This window comes from Anabrus simplex, chromosome 14 (genome assembly GCF_040414725.1).
Source record: "Anabrus simplex isolate iqAnaSimp1 chromosome 14, ASM4041472v1, whole genome shotgun sequence".
Lineage (NCBI taxonomy): Eukaryota > Metazoa > Arthropoda > Insecta > Orthoptera > Tettigoniidae > Anabrus > Anabrus simplex.
In genome coordinates this window covers 43,319,825-43,345,937 of record NC_090278.1, presented here as the reverse complement: position 1 = coordinate 43,345,937, position 26,113 = coordinate 43,319,825, and the positions used below count along the sequence as shown (strand labels likewise).

The 26,113-nt window shown below is 37.7% G+C and overlaps 1 long non-coding RNA gene across 1 annotated transcript in view; it reads right to left on the bottom strand.

Moving 5' to 3' along the window:
* Window positions 1–1,071: 1,071 nt before the first annotated feature.
* LOC137503002 (uncharacterized) overlaps window positions 1,072–26,113 on the bottom strand; it is a 37,344-nt gene continuing 12,302 nt past the window's right edge. Inside the window, exon 3 of the long non-coding RNA XR_011018978.1 lies at window positions 1,072–1,222. This is a non-coding gene — a long non-coding RNA (uncharacterized lncRNA). The remainder of the gene's footprint in view (window positions 1,223–26,113) is intronic.

Below are 26,113 nucleotides of genomic sequence, written 5' to 3'. Positions count from 1 at the left end.
TGAAAGACCAGGATATAGCCAGTTACCCTTCCTGATGTAACAAGACTAGAATTTATTTTTTTTTCGATAATTTACAAAAGCATGTTAGGTGCAAGTTATGCTAAGCAAACAATCACTATGTTATGCAAGCTGTTCAGAACTGTAGTCTTGTTATTTTTCTCTCTCTTAGAACGACGGTGTACCCCCAGACATGTTCTAAACACATCAATCGATGTCCTGATCATATGTTGTATCGAGTACAGTGTTCGATTATATTCCTAATCACTTCTTTTGTAATATAATCTTCAGGTATTACTTGACATGTTCTTTCAAATTGTCCGCCACCACATTTCAACTAAAGAGTGCGGCACGGTGCTCAGTAGATTAAAGATGGCGGATGTGGAATTTGCCGCCACCACATTTCAACTAAAGAGTGCGGCAAAGCGCTCTCTTGATTAAAGATGGCGGATGACAGCTGACGAAATTGCCCGCTACTACATGCCATAAAGGGGGCAGAACGGTGTTCTGTAGTTTAAAGATGGCAGATGACAGCTGATGAAATTGCCCGCATGATAGCAGCACGGTGCTCTGTAGATTAAACATGGCGGATGACAGCTAACGAAATTACCCACATGATAGCAGCACGGTGCACTATTGATTAAAGATGGCGGATGACAGCTGACGAAATTGTCCGCATGACGGCAGCACGGTGTTCTCTAGTTTAAAGATGGCGGATGACAGCTGACGAAATTGCCCGCATGATAGCAGCACGGCGCTCTGTTGATTAAAGATGGCGGATGACAGCTAACGAAATTGCCTGCATGAGGGCAGCACGGTGCTCTGTAGATTAAAGATGGAGGATGACAGCTGACGAAATTGCCCGCATGATAGCAGCTTGGTGCTCTGTTGATTAAAGATGGCAGATGACAGCTGTCAAAAAAGCACGTGGATTTGTTTCCAAACAAGAGCACGTAGAATTTTTCAAATTGCCGCCACCACATTTCAAAGGTAAGTAGCTGAAGAGTGCAGCACGGTGCTCTCTTGATTAAAATGGCGGATGATAGCTGTCAGAAAAGCATGTGGGCTTGTTTCCAAACAAGAGCACGTGGAATTTGCCGCCACCACATTTCAAGGCTGATGACAGCTGACGGAACTTTTCAAATTGCCCGCTACTACGTGCCATAAAGTGGGCAGCAGGGTGCTCTGTAGATTAAAGATGGCGGATGAGAGCTGACGAAATTACCTGCAAGAGGGCAATGACAAATAAGAAATAAGGTAAAATATCGTAGAAAACAAAGAGTAGGAGAAGGAATTAATGATCAGCATTTTCAATTACAAAATCTTGGCATACCGTAAGAATTGACCTGACTAGAAAGTATAAACCTAAACAAGTTCAAGATAAGACTATTACAAAGTTCAGGAATGTAAAAAAAGTTTTTGAGAGAAATGACACACAGAAAGTTCATGTATATAAATAAAATCTTAACGACAGTGTGTCTGTACATTGACTATTTTGGCGAAATTTCGGTACAGTTATCCGTTTCATGTGTAATAATGACCATCTGCATATATTTTAGCTCTGGTGTCCGTTTGTTTATCCGTTTGTTTGCTTCTGTGTCTTTCTATAACTTGAAAACTACTGGATATTTTTCGACCAAACTTCATATTTAGAATCCACCTGTCCTTGGGTAGGTTTTAGTTTAAATATTGTTTCTAAATCCCTGAACTGACTGGGGGTTTATACAAAACCGGAACCGTGATTCTGCACTCCCTCGAAATATACACAACCAAACTTAATGGAAATCTACCTGCCTTCACGGAAATTAATTCTTAACCTTTTTTCTCATATACATCATTTGTTTGTTTATCCGTTTGTTTGCTTGTCTGCCTTTCTATAACTTGAAAACTACTGGATATATTTCCACCAAACTTTCCACCTGTCCTTGGATAGGTTTTAGTTTAAATATTGTTTCTAAATCCCTGAACTGACTGGGGGTTTATACGAAATCCGAACCGTGATTCTGCACTCCCTTGAAATATACACAACCAAACTTAATGGAAATCTACCTGCCTTCATGGAATATAATTCTTAACCTTTTTTCTCATATGCATCATGTCGATACAAGGATTAATAAGGGACATATCATTAACGGACCGTTTTTCAGTGCAAGTCCCACCGGACTTAACGCAAAAGCGGGTGCGTGTAAAGCGTATTTCTTACAACTTGAAAACTACTGAAGAAATTTGAACCAAATTTTATATTTAGCATCCACCTATCCAAGGTTAGGTTTTAAGGTGAATACCATTTCAAATTTCCGGAATGGACTGGGGTTTTATAGGGAACTGAAAATGTGATTTTACTCTCCCAAAATATATACAGTAAAGACCAACCTGACTGGAAATAGACAAAAATTGATGGAAATCCATTACAAAACTTTATTTTCTCTTGTGCATTTTTTGGACAGGAGGATTAATAAAGGAGATATCATGAAAGGTCGGTTTCTCAGGCTAAGTCCGGCGGACATAGTCTGAAAGTAGTTGTACATGGAACAGATTCTTTACCTATCTATAAAAATCAAATCGTAATGACCGTGTGTCTGTTCACTGACTATTTCGGCGAAATTTTCGTACAGCTTTCCGTTTAAGGGGAAATAATGAACATCTACATACTTTTTAGCTACAGTTTCCTGAAAGCCGTAACTTTTATCACCCTCGCCCAAAATCAAGATTGCCTCACAATCTGCCACACCAGCTGAAAAATTGAAATTAAGCAAATTTATACGTTTTAGCCAGTAACCTACAGAAAATTTCCAAGATCTTTAAATTTTTCACTTTTCTGGCGAGGAATATTGAAATACGGAGGCAATTTAAAGACAGTGCAGACCTTCGTTTTGAGGTATCTAGCGGCTAAACGGTAATTCCTATCACAAAATGGATGGCACAACCTACGTTCAATTTGGAGTGATCTACAACTTTGGTCCTGTAATATTTTGCCATCTTTCTCCCCACCCCTCTCTCTCTCTCCCCCTCCCTTATAGGGTAGATATGGCTGTATGTTTTGATTGTTCGTAAATGTTGTGCTTTTTACACGTATGTTACATAGTTTGACACACTTATAGGAACGATAGAGCTATCGAATTCGACACGCACATTGACACGACCAATGGCTATATGCGCACCAAATTTCATGATTCTATCTTCCACATAAGTATGTGAATAATAATGTAAAATGTTAAAAATGTACCCAAATTTCAACCCATTCAAATATCGTAACTCAATCGAACCCATAAATATGGGAAATATGAGAAAAGGTTTTAACACCAACATGTAGAGCGACAAAAGGGACGTCTGAGGGTGTAAACTGTTTGTTGATATGTTTTACTGTTTAGGAGCAGTACATCTCGAAATGAAGGTTTGCACTTACAAATATGCCCATGCTTATCTGTCAACTATATAAATATAATCGTAACCACCGTGTGTCTGTACATTTACTATTTTGGCGGAATTTCCATACAGTTATCTGTTTCAGGTGTAATAATGACCATCTGCATATTTCTTAGCTTTGATGTCTGTGTGTATATTCGATTGTATGAGTTCTTATAACGTGAGAACTACTGAATAAATTTCTACCAACCCTGATATTTGGAATCTCCTTGTCCTTGAGTAGGTTTTAGGGCCAAAATTATTTCTGAATCCCTAAATTTACTGGGGGTCTATCCGAAAACTGAAACCATGGTTTTGAACTCCCTCAGAATATGCACATCCGAAATTAATGGAAATCTACAATCCTTAATGGAAATCCATTTCTAAAACTTTTTTCTCATGTGCATTTTTCGACAGGAGGATTATTGAGATACCATGAACGGTCAATTATGCAGGTTTAGTCCAGCGGACATTGCACAAAAGGTGTTGTACGTGGAGCAGATTTCTTATCTATCTACATACGAGTAAATAAAACCGTAACGACTGTGTGTGTCTGTACATTGACTATTTTGGTGAAATTTTCGAACAGCTACCCGTTTGAGGGGTAATAATGACCATCTGCATATTTTTTGGGGTAGTTTCCTGAAATTCCTAATTTTTAAACCCCTCCCCCAAAATCAAGATTGTGGCATAATCTGCCAAACGAGCAAGAAAATTAAATTTGGCAAAATTATATGTTTTAGCCTGTAACGGATGGAAAACTTCCAAGATCTTTAAATTTTTCACTTTTTATCCCCGAATAATATCGTTATATGGAGGCAATTTTAATGATGGTGCAAATCTTCGTTTTGAGGTATTTCGTGGGATAAACGGGAAGTCCTATCACAAAACGGATGGCACCATCTCCTTTCAATTTGGAGTGATCTTCAACCTTGCTCTTATGACTTTTTGTCGTATCTGTACCCCTTATACGTTAGATTTGTCTCTATTTAGCGATTTTAATTAAATTTGGACTTTTACATGCATAATTCATACTTTCAATCACTTACTGGAAAGATAGAAACATTAAACTCTACACGAATATTGGCCCACCTAGTATCCATATGTGAGTCAAATGCTATGTCACATAATTATCCGACAAGTAATGCAATGTAATATAATCTTACACAAATTTCAACCTATTCAACGTTTCTGACTCAATCTGACCCATGAAAAGATGAGATGCGAGAAAATATCATAGGACCAGCCTTTCAGGTGGCTAAATACTGCGCCTTACGGTACAATCCTTTGTCAATATGATGCACCATTTAGCAGCAGTTAATCTGATAATGAAGGTCTGCAATATTGCAACCATGTATATACTTTCGTATGTCAATCTATACATATTCATTGATGTCAATTTGTAGCGATCGAGAAAGGGTGTGTTGGCTATTGTAATCAGTACTGCCCACACAAAATTTGACTGGCAGTAGGAATGGTGTCCTTCTACAATTCCTGTGTAACTGGCATTAGTAAGGAGGGCCTACCATTGTAATGAATAATTCACTTCTCGAGTTGACTTGCAGAAGGCAAGGGAGCATACAATTTTGTTTAGAACTCCCGTATCCGATGGTGTTTGGCTGTAGGCCAGGGCGCCCTCCATTATAAACTAATGTAGCCATCTAAAGTGTGACTAGCATTAGGCATAGTAGCCTGCTATTTTGCTGGAAACTCACCAACTGTGTGTGACGGGCAGTAAGCTGTCATTGGCAGGAAAAAGGGCCTATCATTATAATGATAACTGCACAACTCAATTTTGACTGGTAGTAGGAAAGTTGCCTGCGATTATAACAGTAACTCCTCAACTGTAATCTGTCTGGAAGTAGGAAAGGGGGCCTGGCATCTTAACAAAAACTCCCCAAATAGATTGTGACCGCGCAGTAGGCAATGAAGCCTGCAATTATAATATAAACTTCCCAACTTGATTGATGATGATGATGCTTGTTGTTTAAAGGGGCCTAACATCGAGGTCATCGGCCCCCAACTTGATTGTGAATGGCGGTAGGCAGGAAAGCCTGCCGTTATCACCACAACTCTGCACCCAACACTTTACATTGGAAACAACGTATGGGGGCCTCCCCATGCTATTTCTTGGATAACGCTAAGAGACATGCAATTTTAAAAAATCTTGTTTACTGCACGGACAGTATTTACTTCAATATCTATATACAATGTAGAATACCGTAACGAAGCACGTGTATATTTGCTAGTTTTCACATAAATTCCCAAAGCGTTCCAAATAAAGGAATTAGACATACAGCTCCTTCCTTATGGATACAACCACTCGAGTATCAAGCGCAGTTTACAATAGCTTATGGTCTAACAAGAAGTCACACACCAGCATAACACAAAGATGTTGCCCGCTCTCTAATAGCCAAAGAGTGCCTCGAGGTAGCAGGCTAAGAAAACTACTGTAGAACTTTGATAATTCGAAATCTGTTAATTCAAAATCCCACCTACTCTAAAGACGCTCTCCTTCCTGGAAACATAAGGTACGGTTTTGCTTGTTACTTGAATTATTTAATTTGAAATACGGTGAACTCACAATTCGAAGAACAGTGTCGCTTCCATTACCAAATTCAGATTTTTATATCAAAACAGCCTTTACATTAAAAAAACAGTATTTTACAGAGTCAATTAAGTTCAAAATTTATCCGCGTCATGATAGAACGCGTCTTCCGGAATGTGCAGGGTTAGCTTTCCGCACTTTCACTCACTTCGGTGTGTCTACAGTGCGCTCCATATTTGCTAACATCGAGTGAAATCATAATTATTTTGTATTCAGCGCTTTAAAGAACGCCACATCAATACGTATCAGGCAGTGTGCGGAGAAGCAGGATCCGCAAACACTGGCGATGCCCACAATTGGCAAAAAAGCGTGGCTCATATAATCAATTCGTACACAGCGAACAAAATTGTCAATTTAAACATAAGAGTTTCATTTTTGGTCCGTATTGAACTGAGAATGGAAGATAGGAAAAACTAGAAAGGTTCCACCTTTTCAATACAAAAATGTTATAGGTTTATTTATAACATGTATTTGCACTTGGGACTAGTTTCGACGCTGTGTTGGCGTCATCATCAGCCAAAAAATGGGAAAATAGGCCAGTGTGTAGGCATTCATATTACACAAGGTGTTACATTAAACAATACAAATCTTGCAAGGAGATAAAAACATGGATGAATATAGAAACAAATGAATCGTTGGAAAGCAAAAGTTATACATGTTAAAAAATAACCTTAATCACACATCTTGCAGTGCGAAAATATTCTTCTTGAATGATTCCTGAGTGTAAAACACACGCGCACACATTTCTGAAGAGCCAGCAGGCAGGACAAAGTAAAGTGAAACCTTAAGGGATCTTCTGAGAAGAGTTCATCATTTTTCTATGTTCCGATTAAATAATGAAGTCTCCCTTGAGTTCCTGATAAACATACACAACAGGAAATTCTCCTTCACTCTCAACAATAGCTATAAAGACCAACGGTAAATTTCATTTTTCAAAGACGTGAAAGCATGATCTTGAACGTGATGTAACTCCTTTCATTTAACCCATTTTTACACAAGGTGTTACATTAAATAATATATTTCACGAGGAGATGAAAACAGGGACGAATGTAGAAACACATGCACCGTTGAGAGAGCAAAAGTTGTACATATTAAAATAAGCTTAAGCACATAACTTGCAGTGCGAAAATATTTGCATTTGAAAGATTCTTGAATAAAAGACGCACGCGCACACACTTCTAAAGAGCCAGCAGGCAGGAAAAAGTAAGGTGAAACCTTAAGAGTTCTTCTGAGAAGAGTTCATCATACTTTCAATGTTCCGACTAACTAATGAAGTCTCATTTTGAGTTCCTGATAAACATACACAACAGGAAATTAAACAATATACATCTTACAAGGAGATAAAAACAGGGAAAGTTATACATATTAAAAATAGTCTTAACCACAAATCTTGCAGTGTGAAAATATTCGTCTTGAATGATTCCTGAATACAAAACACATGCGCATACAATTCCGAAGAGCCAGCAGGCAGGAAAAAGTAAAGTGAAACCTTAAGAGTTCTTCTGAGAAGAGTTCATCATACTTTCAATGTTCCGACTAGCTAATGAAGTCTCCCTTGAGTTCCTGATAAACATATACAACAGGAAATTCTCCTTCACTTTCAACAATAGCTATAAAGACCAACGGTAAAATTTCATTTTAAATATTGTGCAGAGACGTGAAAGCATGATTATGAACATGATATAACTCCTTCATTTAACCCAATTTTTACACAAGGTGTTACATTAAACAATACACATCTTACGAGGAGATGAAAACAGGGCCGAATGTAGAAACAAATGCATCGTTATGCATATTAAAAATGAGCTTAACCACACAACTTGCTGTGCGAAAATATTTGCCTTGAATGATACATGAATACAAAAACGCACGCGCACACATTTCTGAAGAGCCAGCAGGCAGGAAAGAATAAGGTGAAACCTTAAGAATTCTTCTGAGAAGAGTTGTATTTTAAATACTGTGTAGAGATGTGAAAGGATGATCTTGAACATGGTATAACTTCTTCTTTAACCACCTATGAAAGTCTCTCTCTATATTACATAGCTTCAATAACAACCATTCTGTAGATGCACAAAATAATCTTGTAATCTTCACAGGTCCGGTATTCAGCTCAACAAGAATATAAAATTGGTATTCAGGAATACGTTTTTGAGAGTTTGGAGGTTGACTGTGCCAGTATTTGTGGTGTATTGTTGCAGCATTACGTGTAGGGGGGGGGCAGGTTTCTGTGATGTTTATTGCGGGACATGAGGCGGAAAAGCTATGTCGCGAGATGAAGAAGAAACAGAGCGTGTTGTATAGTTTAGGTCTGGGGAGCGGCCATTGTTGGATTAGGAGGGGGGAGGGGAGGAGTGGTAGGGGAGGAGGAGTGGAAGGAAGGGAAGTATGGAGGGTGATGTGGTGAAAGTGTGTGGCGTGACAAAGTATTATGCATAATCTGAAAGACCGATCTGTTTTTCGGGATATTCATGTTTTTGAAAAATTCAATGAGAAAGTCGAATAGGATCTTTGGTTTCTCTGAGATATCATTTAAGTTTAGGTTGGGATTGAAATATTGGTCTAAATGAATATAGAGGTTTTCAGTGACGTCTAGGAGAGAACCTTTGTTTAGAATATCTAGTACCTCAAGATCTTGATTTATTTCAGTAAAATTGTGCTTAAATTCTTTTATATGTAGGCCGACCGCGGAAAAACGGTTGTGTTTTATGGCATTGACATGTTCTGCATATCTGATTTTAAAGCTGCGTCCTGTTTGCCCTAGGTAAGAACTTTTGCAGTCTTGGCAAGAAAACCTATATACACCTGATTTAGAAAAAGGACTACTTTTATTTATTGATGAAGAGTTGTGTAGAATCTCTGTGCTTCTATTGTTAGTACGAAAGGCTATTTTAACGTTGTGTTTTTTAAGGACGTTAGTGACGTTGTAAATTTCTTTATTGAAGGTAAATGTGGAAAACGTGGCAGTGCTAGTATTGTCTTTTATTAGGGTGGTTTTTGGGCGGTGTCTGAATTTATTGATTATTCTTTCAATAAAGGATTCATTATATCCATTGAATTTTGCTATAGAGCGGATGGTGTTCAATTCTTTATTTAAGTTTTTTCTTGACATCGGAATTTTGAATGCTCGGTCTACTAAGCTATTATATGTAGCCGCTTTGTGTGTTTGGGGGTGTAGTGAGTCATTTCTTATAGTAGTGGCCGTTTGAGTGGGCTTTCTATAGATACTATATGTGAACGAAGAGGGGTGCCTATTGATTGTTAGGTCTAGGAAGTTGATGGAGTTGTTTGTCTCTGATTCTAAGGTAAATTTAATGTCATGATCAATGTTATTGAGGTTTTTGAGGGTGGATGGTGCGTCTACGGAGCGTTCATCTAGGATTATAAATGTGTCATCTACGTACCTCGCCCAGAATTGGATATTAGCAAATTTGATGTTATTGTCGATGGCGGTGTGCTCTAGGAAATCAAGGTAGATCTCTGCTAAAATTCCTGAGGCTGGTGAACCCATAGCCAAACCATCTTGTTTGTAAATGATCTTATCGAATGTGAAGTAGTTATTGTTAATTAGTAATCTTAGTATGGTCATAAAGTCTTGAACTTCTAGTTTACTTAGTTGATTGTTGGCAAGTAAGTTCTTTTCGATGATCGGGAATAATGAGTTGGTTTTTATACTGGGATACATGTTGACTATATCAAAGGAGTGCATTGAATGATATGGTTGAAGCTTGAAACTGTTTAGTTTGTTCACTAATTCTATAGTGTTCCTGATAGATTTATTTGATGAGAATTTATAATGTTTATTAAGAAATTGTTGGATGAACTGAGATAATTTATATAAGGGGCTTGGTCTGTAGTTTATTATGGGTCGAATAGGGACACCGGTTTTGTGGATTTTGGGTAGTGCTTTAGCTGTTGGTAGGCCTGGGTTCATGGTAATTAACTTTTGTTTTTCTTGCTCAGTGAGGAGAAAAGATGTGCTTTTTAGAATTTGTTTCAGTTGCCTTTGAATTGATTGTGTTGGGTCCTTCTTAACTATCGAAAAGGAGTCATTATCTAAGAAAGTTTTGGTTTTTTGAATGTAATCTGTTTTATCCATAATGACTGTTGTGTTGCCTTTGTCGGCCTTTGTAATGATGAGGTGGTTGTCTTTGACTTTCTTTTTAAGATTGAGAATTTGTTTTCTTTCAGTAAGGGAATCTTTGTTGATTTTGGTGATAGGGGTCGCAGTGCGATTATTTGAGAAAAAACTTTTGTTTAATTGTTTTTTTACATCCATTCTGAGTTCGTCTTGTAGTTCATGTGGCATTTTGCTGATAGCAACTTCTGATTCAACTACGAGTTTGGAGGCTGTAAGGGCCGAGTTGAAACAAGGCCAGTTGTGCTTTGGACCTTTCGAAAGAATTCTTATATCGTCCTCATCTAAGTTGGTGGTGGAAAGATTAATTACTGGTGGGTGGAATTGTTGTAGAGTGTCATTAGCGAGGTTAGGCTTGCTGTTCGGTTTTGGAGGGGAGTTGCTGTGTTTTACCTTATTTTTAAGTGCTTCAAGTTTTTTCTCTAGTGTTGTCTGTTTTTTGGACAAAATATTGAACAACTTGAGTTGGACTTCGTCTTGAAAAAGATTCCATTGAGCATTTGAGAGTAAGGTGGCTGCCTCTAAGTGAGTTTCATATAATCGATGATTTAAAAACGACTTTTTCTTATAGAGAAATTTTAGTTCATTTTCTAGCCAAAGTTTGTTTGTCCTAACCTGAACATCCTGTTGATGGGGAGGGACGAAACGTTGTTTCGTGACGCTTTTCAAAAAATTAGGGGTTAAATTCTGTGTAATGCATTGTTTGATGAATACTATATCCTTGCCTATTTTCCCAATTTTGATTTTTAAGCCCAAGTATTGATAGGCTACCGACTTTGCCTGGTTGGCTGCTTCATTTAAACATAAGAGTTTCATTTTTGGTCCGTATTGAACTGAGAATGGAAGATAGGAAAAACTAGAAAGGTTCCACCTTTTCAATACAAAAATGTTATAGGTTTATTTATAACATGTATTTGCACTTGGGACTAGTTTCGACGCTGTGTTGGCGTCATCATCAGCCAAAAAATGGGAAAATAGGCCAGTGTGTAGGCATTCATATTACACAAGGTGTTACATTAAACAATACAAATCTTGCAAGGAGATAAAAACATGGATGAATATAGAAACAAATGAATCGTTGGAAAGCAAAAGTTATACATGTTAAAAAATAACCTTAATCACACATCTTGCAGTGCGAAAATATTCTTCTTGAATGATTCCTGAGTGTAAAACACACGCGCACACATTTCTGAAGAGCCAGCAGGCAGGACAAAGTAAAGTGAAACCTTAAGGGATCTTCTGAGAAGAGTTCATCATTTTTCTATGTTCCGATTAAATAATGAAGTCTCCCTTGAGTTCCTGATAAACATACACAACAGGAAATTCTCCTTCACTCTCAACAATAGCTATAAAGACCAACGGTAAATTTCATTTTTCAAAGACGTGAAAGCATGATCTTGAACGTGATGTAACTCCTTTCATTTAACCCATTTTTACACAAGGTGTTACATTAAATAATATATTTCACGAGGAGATGAAAACAGGGACGAATGTAGAAACACATGCACCGTTGAGAGAGCAAAAGTTGTACATATTAAAATAAGCTTAAGCACATAACTTGCAGTGCGAAAATATTTGCATTTGAAAGATTCTTGAATAAAAGACGCACGCGCACACACTTCTAAAGAGCCAGCAGGCAGGAAAAAGTAAGGTGAAACCTTAAGAGTTCTTCTGAGAAGAGTTCATCATACTTTCAATGTTCCGACTAACTAATGAAGTCTCATTTTGAGTTCCTGATAAACATACACAACAGGAAATTAAACAATATACATCTTACAAGGAGATAAAAACAGGGAAAGTTATACATATTAAAAATAGTCTTAACCACAAATCTTGCAGTGTGAAAATATTCGTCTTGAATGATTCCTGAATACAAAACACATGCGCATACAATTCCGAAGAGCCAGCAGGCAGGAAAAAGTAAAGTGAAACCTTAAGAGTTCTTCTGAGAAGAGTTCATCATACTTTCAATGTTCCGACTAGCTAATGAAGTCTCCCTTGAGTTCCTGATAAACATATACAACAGGAAATTCTCCTTCACTTTCAACAATAGCTATAAAGACCAACGGTAAAATTTCATTTTAAATATTGTGCAGAGACGTGAAAGCATGATTATGAACATGATATAACTCCTTCATTTAACCCAATTTTTACACAAGGTGTTACATTAAACAATACACATCTTACGAGGAGATGAAAACAGGGCCGAATGTAGAAACAAATGCATCGTTATGCATATTAAAAATGAGCTTAACCACACAACTTGCTGTGCGAAAATATTTGCCTTGAATGATACATGAATACAAAAACGCACGCGCACACATTTCTGAAGAGCCAGCAGGCAGGAAAGAATAAGGTGAAACCTTAAGAATTCTTCTGAGAAGAGTTGTATTTTAAATACTGTGTAGAGATGTGAAAGGATGATCTTGAACATGATATAACTTCTTCTTTAACCACCTATGAAAGTCTCTCTCTATATTACATAGCTTCAATAACAGCCATTCTGTAGATGCACAAAATAATCTTGTAATCTTCACAGGTCCGGTATTCAGCTCAACAAGAATATAAAATTGGTATTCAGGAATACGTTTTTGAGAGTTTGGAGGTTGACTGTGCCAGTATTTGTGGTGTATTGTTGCAGCATTACGTGTAGGGGGGGGGGGGGGGGCAGGTTTCTGTGATGTTTATTGCGGGACATGAGGCGGAAAAGCTATGTCGCGAGATGAAGAAGAAACAGAGCGTGTTGTATAGTTTAGGTCTGGGGAGCGGCCATTGTTGGATTAGGAGGGGGGAGGGGAGGAGTGGTAGGGGAGGAGGAGTGGAAGGAAGGGAAGTATGGAGGGTGATGTGGTGAAAGTGTGTAGCGTGACAAAGTATTATGCATAATCTGAAAGACCGATCTGTTTTTCGGGATATTCATGTTTTTGAAAAATTCAATGAGAAAGTCGAATAGGATCTTTGGTTTCTCTGAGATATCATTTAAGTTTAGGTTGGGATTGAAATATTGGTCTAAATGAATATAGAGGTTTTCAGTGACGTCTAGGAGAGAACCTTTGTTTAGAATATCTAGTACCTCAAGATCTTGATTTATTTCAGTAAAATTGTGCTTAAATTCTTTTATATGTAGGCCGACCGCGGAAAAACGGTTGTGTTTTATGGCATTGACATGTTCTGCATATCTGATTTTAAAGCTGCGTCCTGTTTGCCCTAGGTAAGAACTTTTGCAGTCTTGGCAAGAAAACCTATATACACCTGATTTAGAAAAAGGACTACTTTTATTTATTGATGAAGAGTTGTGTAGAATCTCTGTGCTTCTATTGTTAGTACGAAAGGCTATTTTAACGTTGTGTTTTTTAAGGACGTTAGTGACGTTGTAAATTTCTTTATTGAAGGTAAATGTGGAAAACGTGGCAGTGCTAGTATTGTCTTTTATTAGGGTGGTTTTTGGGCGGTGTCTGAATTTATTGATTATTCTTTCAATAAAGGATTCATTATATCCATTGAATTTTGCTATAGAGCGGATGGTGTTCAATTCTTTATTTAAGTTTTTTCTTGACATCGGAATTTTGAATGCTCGGTCTACTAAGCTATTATATGTAGCCGCTTTGTGTGTTTGGGGGTGTAGTGAGTCATTTCTTATAGTAGTGGCCGTTTGAGTGGGCTTTCTATAGATACTATATGTGAACGAAGAGGGGTGCCTATTGATTGTTAGGTCTAGGAAGTTGATGGAGTTGTTTGTCTCTGATTCTAAGGTAAATTTAATGTCATGATCAATGTTATTGAGGTTTTTGAGGGTGGATGGTGCGTCTACGGAGCGTTCATCTAGGATTATAAATGTGTCATCTACGTACCTCGCCCAGAATTGGATATTAGCAAATTTGATGTTATTGTCGATGGCGGTGTGCTCTAGGAAATCAAGGTAGATCTCTGCTAAAATTCCTGAGGCTGGTGAACCCATAGCCAAACCATCTTGTTTGTAAATGATCTTATCGAATGTGAAGTAGTTATTGTTAATTAGTAATCTTAGTATGGTCATAAAGTCTTGAACTTCTAGTTTACTTAGTTGATTGTTGGCAAGTAAGTTCTTTTCGATGATCGGGAATAATGAGTTGGTTTTTATACTGGGATACATGTTGACTATATCAAAGGAGTGCATTGAATGATATGGTTGAAGCTTGAAACTGTTTAGTTTGTTCACTAATTCTATAGTGTTCCTGATAGATTTATTTGATGAGAATTTATAATGTTTATTAAGAAATTGTTGGATGAACTGAGATAATTTATATAAGGTCTACGGAGCGTTCATCTAGGATTATAAATGTGTCATCTACGTACCTCGCCCAGAATTGGATATTAGCAAATTTGATGTTATTGTCGATGGCGGTGTGCTCTAGGAAATCAAGGTAGATCTCTGCTAAAATTCCTGAGGCTGGTGAACCCATAGCCAAACCATCTTGTTTGTAAATGATCTTATCGAATGTGAAGTAGTTATTGTTAATTAGTAATCTTAGTATGGTCATAAAGTCTTGAACTTCTAGTTTACTTAGTTGATTGTTGGCAAGTAAGTTCTTTTCGATGATCGGGAATAATGAGTTGGTTTTTATACTGGGATACATGTTGACTATATCAAAGGAGTGCATTGAATGATATGGTTGAAGCTTGAAACTGTTTAGTTTGTTCACTAATTCTATAGTGTTCCTGATAGATTTATTTGATGAGAATTTATAATGTTTATTAAGAAATTGTTGGATGAACTGAGATAATTTATATAAGCTTAAGCTTATTTTAATATGTACAACTTTTGCTCTCTCAACGGTGCATGTGTTTCTACATTCGTCCCTGTTTTCATCTCCTCGTGAAATATATTATTTAATGTAACACCTTGTGTAAAAATGGGTTAAATGAAAGGAGTTACATCACGTTCAAGATCATGCTTTCACGTCTTTGAAAAATGAAATTTACCGTTGGTCTTTATAGCTATTGTTGAGAGTGAAGGAGAATTTCCTGTTGTGTATGTTTATCAGGAACTCAAGGGAGACTTCATTATTTAATCGGAACATAGAAAAATGATGAACTCTTCTCAGAAGATCCCTTAAGGTTTCACTTTACTTTGTCCTGCCTGCTGGCTCTTCAGAAATGTGTGCGCGTGTGTTTTACACTCAGGAATCATTCAAGAAGAATATTTTCGCACTGCAAGATGTGTGATTAAGGTTATTTTTTAACATGTATAACTTTTGCTTTCCAACGATTCATTTGTTTCTATATTCATCCATGTTTTTATCTCCTTGCAAGATTTGTATTGTTTAATGTAACACCTTGTGTAATATGAATGCCTACACACTGGCCTATTTTCCCATTTTTTGGCTGATGATGACGCCAACACAGCGTCGAAACTAGTCCCAAGTGCAAATACATGTTATAAATAAACCTATAACATTTTTGTATTGAAAAGGTGGAACCTTTCTAGTTTTTCCTATCTTCCAAAATTGTCAATGCCAATGAAACTGCATTTTTTATGCAGAGCTCAAACTGACTTACCGTTTTACAGGAGAGTGGTGCCAGCTGAGAAATTGTACAAAGGTGGGAGTCACTGTAATGTGTTGCAATGCACACGGAAGCGTGAGACTTCATGGGAAAGTTCGGTAAGGCGAGAAGTTTTAAGGGTGTCGGGCACTTTCCATGCACGTGCAAAGCATCTAAAACTGGAAATAGTACAGTAACCCAGAAAAGTGCTTTTTCTGCCTTTGCGTGAGGTTTTGTTTGCCAGTGATTTATTCAAGTGCATTATTTGAATAATGTAAATGCACCTTGTTGGATACATTTCGGAAATAGTTTTTTCTATGACATCTGAAAGGTTTAAACTCTCCTTTAAACTCATGGATAAATGGGTCTTAGAATACCTCGTGACGGGCACGGGGTGGCATTTCTGAATTATGAGAGAAATGCCATGGAGGGAAATTGTACAAGGATAGTCACTGTACTGTGTTGTAATGTAAACGGAAACAAGAGGCTTTCTCTCGACGTCATAGGAAAGTTTGATAAGCCACGAAATTTTGAAGGGGATTATTTATTTTCCGTGCAAGTACAGGGCATCTAAAATGGAACAATACACTAATCTAGTGAATAAAGGGCTTGAACAGGGAAGCCAACATAGATTTCTCTTCGTCTTTGGATGATGCTTTTTTTCTTTCATTGCGGGAGTTTGTTTGTCAGTGAATTATCCAAGTGCATTATTTGAATACTGCAAATGCACCTTGAATACATTTTGGGAATAGCTTTTAATCGATGGCATCTAAAAGTTTTAAACTGTGAATCATGGTTAATTCCATGCAGTAACGGGTCTTAGAATATTTTTTGACGCGTCAAGTGTTGACAGATATTTGTGTCTCAACAACTTCGAATTAACGAGGTTTTACTGTAATTATATAGACCAGCTGAAGAGGGGAGGTACAGGAGAAGACATGACACATGGCACTAGAATTGCTGAGAGCATCCGTGAAGAGTGTACAATCTAAAACCGATGATGTCATCCATGTTTGACGCAGATAATTGGCTGACTGTAGTACCATAACTGTGGCAGTGCGCACATATCAAATGCGGAGAAGAATGCAGCAGTAAATGACGAATGCGGTGAAGGTGAGTTCACAATGTTAAAAAGTAGTCATCGCCATAAGACCTATCTGTGTCGGTGCGACGTAAAGCCCCTAGCAAAAAAAAAAAAAAAAAAAAAGTAGTCAGTTGTAGCTACCTACTAAGAAGAAAGGAAGATAAAAAGTAAGGCTTATCAATTTCTATTCTTATGCCACCTATATAACGAAATTCAACTATTTTGAACAATAAAAGAGGAGGACAACACCAACGTAAAATGAGTGTGAAGTAGACTTCCAGCAACACATGATGACAGACACGTCAGGCAGATACACTGTAGAACTCCCTATTAAGAAATACTTTGAACTTTGTTAATCTAAACAAATGGCAATGCAGCATGGTGAAAAACATAGGAAGTAGTAGGCCATGAGTCTTCATATGACCGAATATAAACACAGTTTACATCAATAGAAAGGCAATTGACCATTCTATGAATATTACACAAAGGCAAATTAATGAATATACTTGAAAATATCTATATTGAGATTGATCAGAAACGAAATCCCAGCCAGAATATTAACGAAATCATGGAAAATATCAATATATTATTTAAAGAGGCTACCAAATTAGACTCATCTAGAAAAACCTTCAAAAAGGATCCAAATAAATAACCAACACACCGCCTTCCGATTAGCTCCAACCTACAAAACATTCCCCCTACTTTTCCTTCCGTTTCCCCTAGCCTATCACAGCGCTACTCCTCAGTTTGTTCCACCCTACACAACATTTCACCCGCTTTCCTCACTTCACCTACCTCTCCTTCCGATATTCCCCGCCCACCGCAAGTGCTCACACACATACACAGAACTCAGTCAGTTAACGACACGGTGTAAGGGAGGACGTCAAATACAACACGATCGACTATAAGGTAATCAACTCCATTATCCTTTTATTCCCACGAACATACATTTTTGCAAGGTTTTCTCCTTTAAAATATCCTCCTTTTCACTCATTCTCTTCTCGTCTTAGACTCATTTTAATACTCCAACAGCAACTCAACTTCAACTACAGTTGTTTTATCAAGAGTTCCCCAATAACTATACATTAAGAAAATCTTGTATATCTCTAATTTTATTCAAGACTAACAAATATACACGTCTCCAACATAAAAGAAGAACCTTATCGCCGATTTTACTTCGTCACTTGGAGACTGACTTGTTGAAATTTTAACCAACATGAATGAACATTTTATTTTATCATCATAACTATCAAATGTGTTTTAATTTTCATGCCATTTTGTCAAATCTCTTAGCTATTGTATCATCATAACTATCACATGTGTTTTAAATGTCTTGCCATTTTGTCAAATCTTTCAGCTGAAGATGTTCCATAATCAGAACGAAATATGTCCTAGAGATTAAGCTGGTTTATATCATATAATTAATAAAAGTATTATATAGAGTTGATAAGTATTGGAAGGTGGGAACCTACTTATAACTTAACCTTAGTTGTGTTGAGCCAATACGGGATAGAATATGAGATTATAAGTCACAATCAAGACTGTGGCACAATCTGCTAGACGAGCTAGAAAATTGAAATAGGGAACAATTTCAGTCTGTAACTGGCGGAAAACTTCCAAGATCTTTAAATATTTGACTTTTTATTACCAAAGAATATCAAAATATGGAGGCAATTTTAAGAACAGAGTAGACAATCGTTTTGAGACATTTCACGGCTAAACAGTAAGTCGTATAACAAACCGGATGGCACAATCTCCGTTCAATTTGGAGTGATCTACAACTTTGGTCCTATGACTTATTGTCGTAATTCTATCCCTTATGCGTAAAATTTGGCTCTATTTCTGGATTCTCCTCAATTTTGCACTTTGTACACGTATAATTAATGGTTTGATTCACTTGTAGGAAAGATGGGATCATGAAATTCTACATGAATATTGGCCTACCCAGTAGCCATATGTGAGCCAAATTATATGTTTGAACCTGTCGCATAAGTATCTGAAAATAATTCGCTGTGTGAAAACCTCACACAAATTTCCCCCTATTCAACGTTTCTAAAACAACAACGATGAAATATCATAGGGTCAGCCATTTCGATCGCTAAATGAGGCCAGAAGCGTCTTATCGCACAATCCGTTTTTCGATATGAGGCACCGTTTAGAAGCAGTTATTCTGTAAATACAGGTGAACATGCATATACTTCCGTATGTCGATCTACATTTATTCATTTAAGTCGATTTGTAGCGATCTAGAAGGGGTGTGTCTGACATTGTAAAGAATACTTTACAAATCAATAGTGACTGTCAGCAGGAGTGCGTCTGCTGTTGTAATCAGTACTCCCCACATCGACTTTAACTGGCAGTAGGAATGGGGTCCTCCTTGAACGCCTGTGTACCATTGTTATGAATAATTCCCTTCCCGATTTGACCAGCAGAAGGCAAGGGGGTGTGCATTTCATTCAAAACTCTTTTTACCTGATTCTTTTTATCATTAGGTATAGGTGCCCCCGATTATAAAAAAATATACCCATCAAAATGTGACTTACATTACGCATAGTGAATTGCGGTAGACAAGTGGACCTGTTGTTATCATGACAACTCTGCAACTGGCACCTTACATTGGAAAGAACGTCTGCGGATCTCCCTATGCTTTTTCTTGGATAACGCCAAGAGACATGCAATTTACTTTGATATCCGTATACAACGTAGAATACCGTAGCGAAGCACGGGTACATTTGCTAGTTATAACGAAAAGAGACCTATACTAGTGTTGAATCCATCCTTTTCGGGACCACAGGAGAGAGATCAACCAAACTTGGTACACTTATGACTTACTATCAGGCGACAAATTCCGTGGAGGTATGACGAGCGTAGCACCCCTACCAGGAGGTGAGATCTAGATATAAGTGAAAATAGATGTCAAATCCATTCTTTTGGAGGTCCCTGAGATGAATAGTGATGGTCCAGAATTTTTTTTAGTCCAAGTTCAGCCTCCTTACACACAGAGGTGAGAAAAAGTGAAAAGAAAAATATCCAAAATGACCGAGATAATGGACGTATGTGTGTATGTTCCAGCATAAGTCTCAAAAAAATTGGATTTATTGTCTGGAAAAAATTATTTAGAGGTTGGAGACCCCTAGCCTGCAAAAGACTGATATTTTGGTCTGATCCATAGCAGTGATTTTACTCTCCTACAATAGATACAAGACCAACCTCACTGGAAATTGAATAAACTTGATGGAAATCCATTTCTAAAACTTTTTTCCTCATGGGCATTTTTTCAACAAGAGAATGGTCATAGCTGAAAATGTGTTGTACAAGGAGCAGATCCTTATAACGACCGTGCGTCTGGGCATTGATTATTTTTGCTAAATTTTCACACTCCTATCCGTTTAACAGGTACTAATGACCATCTGCACAATATTTAGCTTTAGTTTCCTGAAAGTCCTAAGTTTCCCCCTTCACACAATCTGCCATACGAGCTAGAAAATTTAAATTATAAGTTTTAGCTGGTAACCGACGGAAAACTTCCAAGATCTTTAAATTTTTCACTTGTTATCCCTGAAGAATGTCGAAATATACAAGCAATTTAAATGACGGAGCAGACCTTCGTTTCGAGTATTTCACAGCTAAGCGGAAAGTCCTATCACAAAAGGGATGGCACAATCTAGGTTCAATTTGGAGTGATCTACAACTTTGGGCCTATGACATATTGTCAAATCTCTCTCTCCCTTATATGTTGGATTTGGCTGCATTTCTCGACTGTTAGTAAGTTTTGTGCATTTTACACTATATTACATAGTTTGACACACTCAGAAGAAAGATAGAGTCATTGAATTTGGCGCACATATGGACACGACCAATGGCTGTATGTGAACAAAATTTCATGATCCTAGCTTCCACACAAGTATATGAAAAATAATGTAAAATGTTAAAAATGTACCCAAATTCACCGCATTCGAAAAGCACAATTCCATCGAAGCCATAAATAAGGCAGATACGACAAAGTGTTTTCAGGCAAAACACGTAGACCAGTAAACGGGGCATTTGATGGTGCAAACCATTTGTTGATATCATCAACTGTTCAGGAGCAGTAAATCACGAAATGAAGGTCTGCACGTACAAACTTGCCCGTGCTCACCTGTCATCTATTGTAACGACCGTGTGCCACTACACTGACCATCTTGGTGAAATTTCCCTACAGTTATGTGTTTCAGGTGTAATCTGCATATCCTTTAGCTTTGGTGTCTGTCTGACTATAACTTGAAAACTACTGGACATATTTACACCAAACATCATATTTAGAATTCACCTGTCCTTGGGTAGGTTTTAGAACCAATATTGTTTCTAAATTCCTAAACTGACTGGGGGTTTATACAAAACCAAAACCATGATTTTGCACCCTTGCAAAATATACTCAGCAAAACTTAATGGAAATCCACCTGCCTCAATGGAAAATAATTTGTAAACCTATTTTATTCTCATGTGCATCATTTCAATACGAGGATTAATAAGGGAGATATTGTTAACGAACTGTTTTTTGGTGCAAATCCCACTGGACTTACCTTAAAAGTGGGTGCATGTAAAGCGTATTTCTTATAACTTTAAAACTAATGAAGATATTTCAACCAAATTTTTTATTTAGCTTCCACCTGTCCAAAGGTTGGTTTTAACGTCCATACCATTTCAAATTCCGAGATTGGACTGAGGGTTTATAAGGAACCAAAATGGTGATTTTATTCTCTCACAATATATACAAGACCAGCCTGACTGGAAATTGACAAAACTTGATGGAAATCCATTTACAAAACTTTTTTTCTCATGGGCATTCTTTGACAGGAGGATTAATAAGCGATTCTGCAGGCTAGTTCCAGGCGACAGAGCCCAAATTTTGTTAAATGTGGAGCAAATTCCTTATCTATCTATATAACAAAATTGTAACGACCCTGTGTCTGTGCATTGACTACCTTCGGTGAAATTTACGTACAGCTATCTCTTTAAGGGGTAATAATGACAATCTGCACAATTTTTAGCTTTAATTTCCTGAGAGTCCTAAGTTCCCCGCCTCGCCCAAAATCAAGATAGTGGCACCATCTGCCAGACGAGCTAAAAAACACAAATCAAGCAAAATTATGCATATTAGCTGCTAACCAACAGAAAAATTCCAAGAGCTTTAAATTTTTCACTTTTTATACCTGAAGAATATCGAAATATGGTGCCAATTGTGATGACGGGAGCAGACCCTCGTTCGAGCTATTTGGTACCTAAATCGTTAAGTCCTTTCACAAAACAGATGGCACAATCTTGGTTCAATTTGGAGTGATCTACAATTTTGATCCTATGAACTTCGTAGTCTCCCTCCCCCTTATATGTTAGATTTGGCTGTATTTCTCGATTCTTCCTTAATTTTGTGCTTTTTACACGTATATTAGATAGTCGGACACACTTAAAGGAAATACAGAGTCATCGAATTTGGCAAGCACATTGACAAGACCAATGGCTATATGCGAACCAGATTTCATGACTCTAGCTTCCATATAAGTTTGTGAAAATTAATGTAAAATGTTAAAAATGTACCCAAATTCACCCTATTCCTGTATCGTAACTCGATTGAACCCATAGGCTAAATATGGGAGATACGAGAAAATGTTCTAAGACCAAACATCTACAGCGATAAAAGGGGCGTCTGACAGTGCAAACTGTTTGTTGATATCATGCATCGTTTAGGAGAAGTAAATCTCGAAATGAAGGTCTGCCCTTACAAACATGCCCATTCTTACCCGTCATCTACATAAATAAAATCGTAATGACCGTGTGCCTGTATATTCACCACTTTGGCCAAATTTCCCTACAGTTGTCCATTTTATCTTAATTATTTTTTGGCTTTGATGACTGATTGTCTGTTTGTCTATAACTAGAAAACTACTTGATATATTTCCACCAAACTTCATATTTAGAATCTGCCTGACGTTGGGTAGGTTATAGGGCCAATACTGTTTCTCAATCCCTGAACTCACTGGGGAGTTTACAAGAAACTGAAACTGTGATTTTGCACTCCCAAAAACATACTCAACCAAACTTACTGGGAATCTACCTGCCTTCACAAAATCAATTTTTAAAACACTTTTCTCATGTGCGTCATTTCAATATTAGGATTAATAAGGGAGATATTGTTAATGGACCATTTTTTTGTGCGAGTCCCACCAGACTTAACTCAAGAGCAGGTGCAGACATATTTTTTATTACTTGAAAACCAAACTTTATATTTAGCATCCACCTGTCCAAAGATAGGTTTTAAGGTCCATATCATTTCCATGTGACCTTGCCAGGGTGGGGAGGCTTGCGTGTCCCAATGACGCAGATAGCCGAGCCGCAGATGCAACCATATCGGATGGATATCTGTTGAGAGACCAGACAAACTTTATATTTAGCATCCACCTGTCCAAAGATAGGTTTTAAGGTCCATATCATTTCCATGTGACCTTGCCAGGGTGGGGAGGCTTGCGTGTCCCAATGACGCAGATAGCCGAGCCGCAGATGCAACCATATCGGATGGATATCTGTTGAGAGACCAGACTAACGAATGGTTCATCGAAAGGGGGGTAGTAGCCTTTCGGAAGTTGCAAGGGTGGCAGTCTGGATGATTGACTGAAATGGCCTTGTAATAATACTCAACATGGCTTAGCTACACGGGTGAAAGAACGGGAAACTACAGCCGTAACTAACTCCCGAGGACATGCAGCTCTCTCTGTATGAATGATATACTGATGATGGCTTCCTCCCAGGTAAAATATTCCGGAGGTAAACTAGTCCCCCATTCGGATCTCCGGGTAGGGACTACACGAGAGGGGGCGATCATCAGGAAGATGGGATACTGACATTCTGCGAGTTGGAGCGAGGAATGTTGGAAGTTTGAATCATTGTGGTAGGTTAGAGAATCTGAAAATGGAGATTGATAGACTAAAGTTAGATGTAGTTGGTATAAGTGAAGTACGTTGGCAGGAAGAACAGGATTTTTGATCAGGTGACTACCGAATTATCAACATGAAATCAAACAAGGGAAATGCAGGAGTTGGTTTAATAATGAATAAGAAAATAGGGCAGCGGGTAAGCTACTACGACCAGCATTGTGAAAGAATTATTGTTGTCAAGATAGACACCAAACCAATGCCCACCACAATAGCGCAGGTCTATATGCCTACTAGTTCAGCAGATGACCAGCAAATCGAAAGAATATATGAAGAGATAGAAGATTTAATACAATATGTAAAAGGTGACGAGAATCTAATTGTGATGGGAGAGTGGAATGCAGTGGTAGGCCAAGAAAGAGAAGGTAATACAGTAGGAGAATTCGGATTGGGACAAAGGAACAAAAGAGGAACTCGGCTGATTGAATTCTGCACTGATCATAATTAAGTCCTTGCCAATACTTAGTTCAAACACCACAAACGACGGCTGTATACGTGGACGAGACCTGGAGACACTGGATGATAACAAATAGACTTCATTATGATTAGGCAGGGATTCAGAAACCAGGTGCTGGATTCCAAAACTTTCCCAGGAGCAGACGTGGACTCGACCACAACTTGTTGGTCATGAAATGCCATCTGAAGTTGAAGAAATTGAAGAAAGGAAAGACTGCAAAAAGATGGGATCAAGACAAGTTGAAAGAAAAGAGTGTGAGGGATTGTTTCAAGGAACATGTGGCACAAAGGCTAAATTAAAAGGCTGAAGGAAACACAATAGAGGAATAGTGGATAGTCATGAAAAATGAAGTTAGTAGGGCTGCTGAAGAAATGTTAGGAAGGAAGAAAAGATCAACTAAGAATCAGTGGATAACTAAGGAGATACCAGACCCGATTGATGAACGACGAAAATAAAAGAATGCTAGAAATGAAGAGGTCAGAAAAGAATACAGGCGATTAAAGAATCAAGTGGATAGAAAGTGCAAGGTAACTAAGGAAGAATGGCTGAAGGAGAAGTGCAAAGATGTCGAAGGTTGTATGGTCCTGGGAAAGGTAGATGCTGCATACAGGAAAATCAAGGAAACCTTTGGAGAAAGGAAATCTAGGTGTATGAATATTAAGAGCTCAGATAGAAAGCCACTTCTAGGGAAAGAAGACAAAGCAGAAAGATGGCAGGAGCATATCCAACAGTTGTATCAAGGTAAAGATGTACATAATTTGGTTCTGGAACAAGAAGAGGCTGTTGATGCTGATGAAATGGAAGACCCAATTTTGAGGTCAAAGTTTGAAAGAGCTGTGAGAGACCTAAATAGGAACAAGGCACCTGGAATTGATGACATTCCTTCTGAATTACTGACCGCCTTAGGAGAAAGCAGCATGGAAAGGTTATTCCATTTAGTGTGTAAGATGTATGAGACAGGACATGTCCCATCCGATTTTCGGCAGAATGTTGATATACCTGTTCCCAAGAAAGCCGGTGCTGACAGGTCTGAAAACTACCGCACCATTAGTGTAGTATCTCATGCCTGCAAAATTTTAACGTGTATTATTTACAGAAGAATGGAAAAGCAAGTTGAAGCTGAGTTGGGAGAAGATCAATTTGGCTTTAGAAGAAATGTAGGAACACGTGAAGTAATCCTGACTTTACGTCTGATCTCAGAGGATCGAATCAAGAAGGACAAGCCCACGTACGTGGCATTCGTAGATCTAGAAAAGGCATTCGATAATGTTGATTGGACCAAGCTATTTACGATTCTGAAGGTGATTGGGATCAGATACCGAGAACGAAGAATTATCTACAATCTGTATAAAAATCAGTCTGCAGTGATAAGAATCGAGGGCTTTGAAAAAGAAGCAGCAATCCAGAAAGGAGTGAGGCAAGGCTGCAGTTTGTCCCCCTTCCTCTTCTATGTTAACATAGAACAGGCAGTAAAGGAAATCAAAGAGGAATTTGGAAAGGGAATCACAATCCAAGGAGAGGAAACCAAAACCTTCAGATTTGCCGATGATATTGTTACTTTATCTGAGAATGCAGAAGATTACAAGTCATTAACCTCATTTTTTGGTCCGTATTGACGACCGTGAATACATACAATTTCCAGAATATTCTTTTAATGTCAACCTAGTCAATACTTACAATACCACATTTTATGGTTAAATAATTATAAAAAATAGATCGTGAATGTGTTTCGCCTTTCTTAATGGGCATCATCAGCACAATGGATAACCTTAAAACAAATAATTACGAATAAGACTGTTTACAACTATTAGTCATATAAAATTGGAATGAGATGTTGTGATATTAAAAGTTATTTTCGATATCGTGATTAAAAAGTTTGATGTGAATATTACAAACACAAGTTAAAACAATTGTAGTACAATTTTACAATATTGTCTAA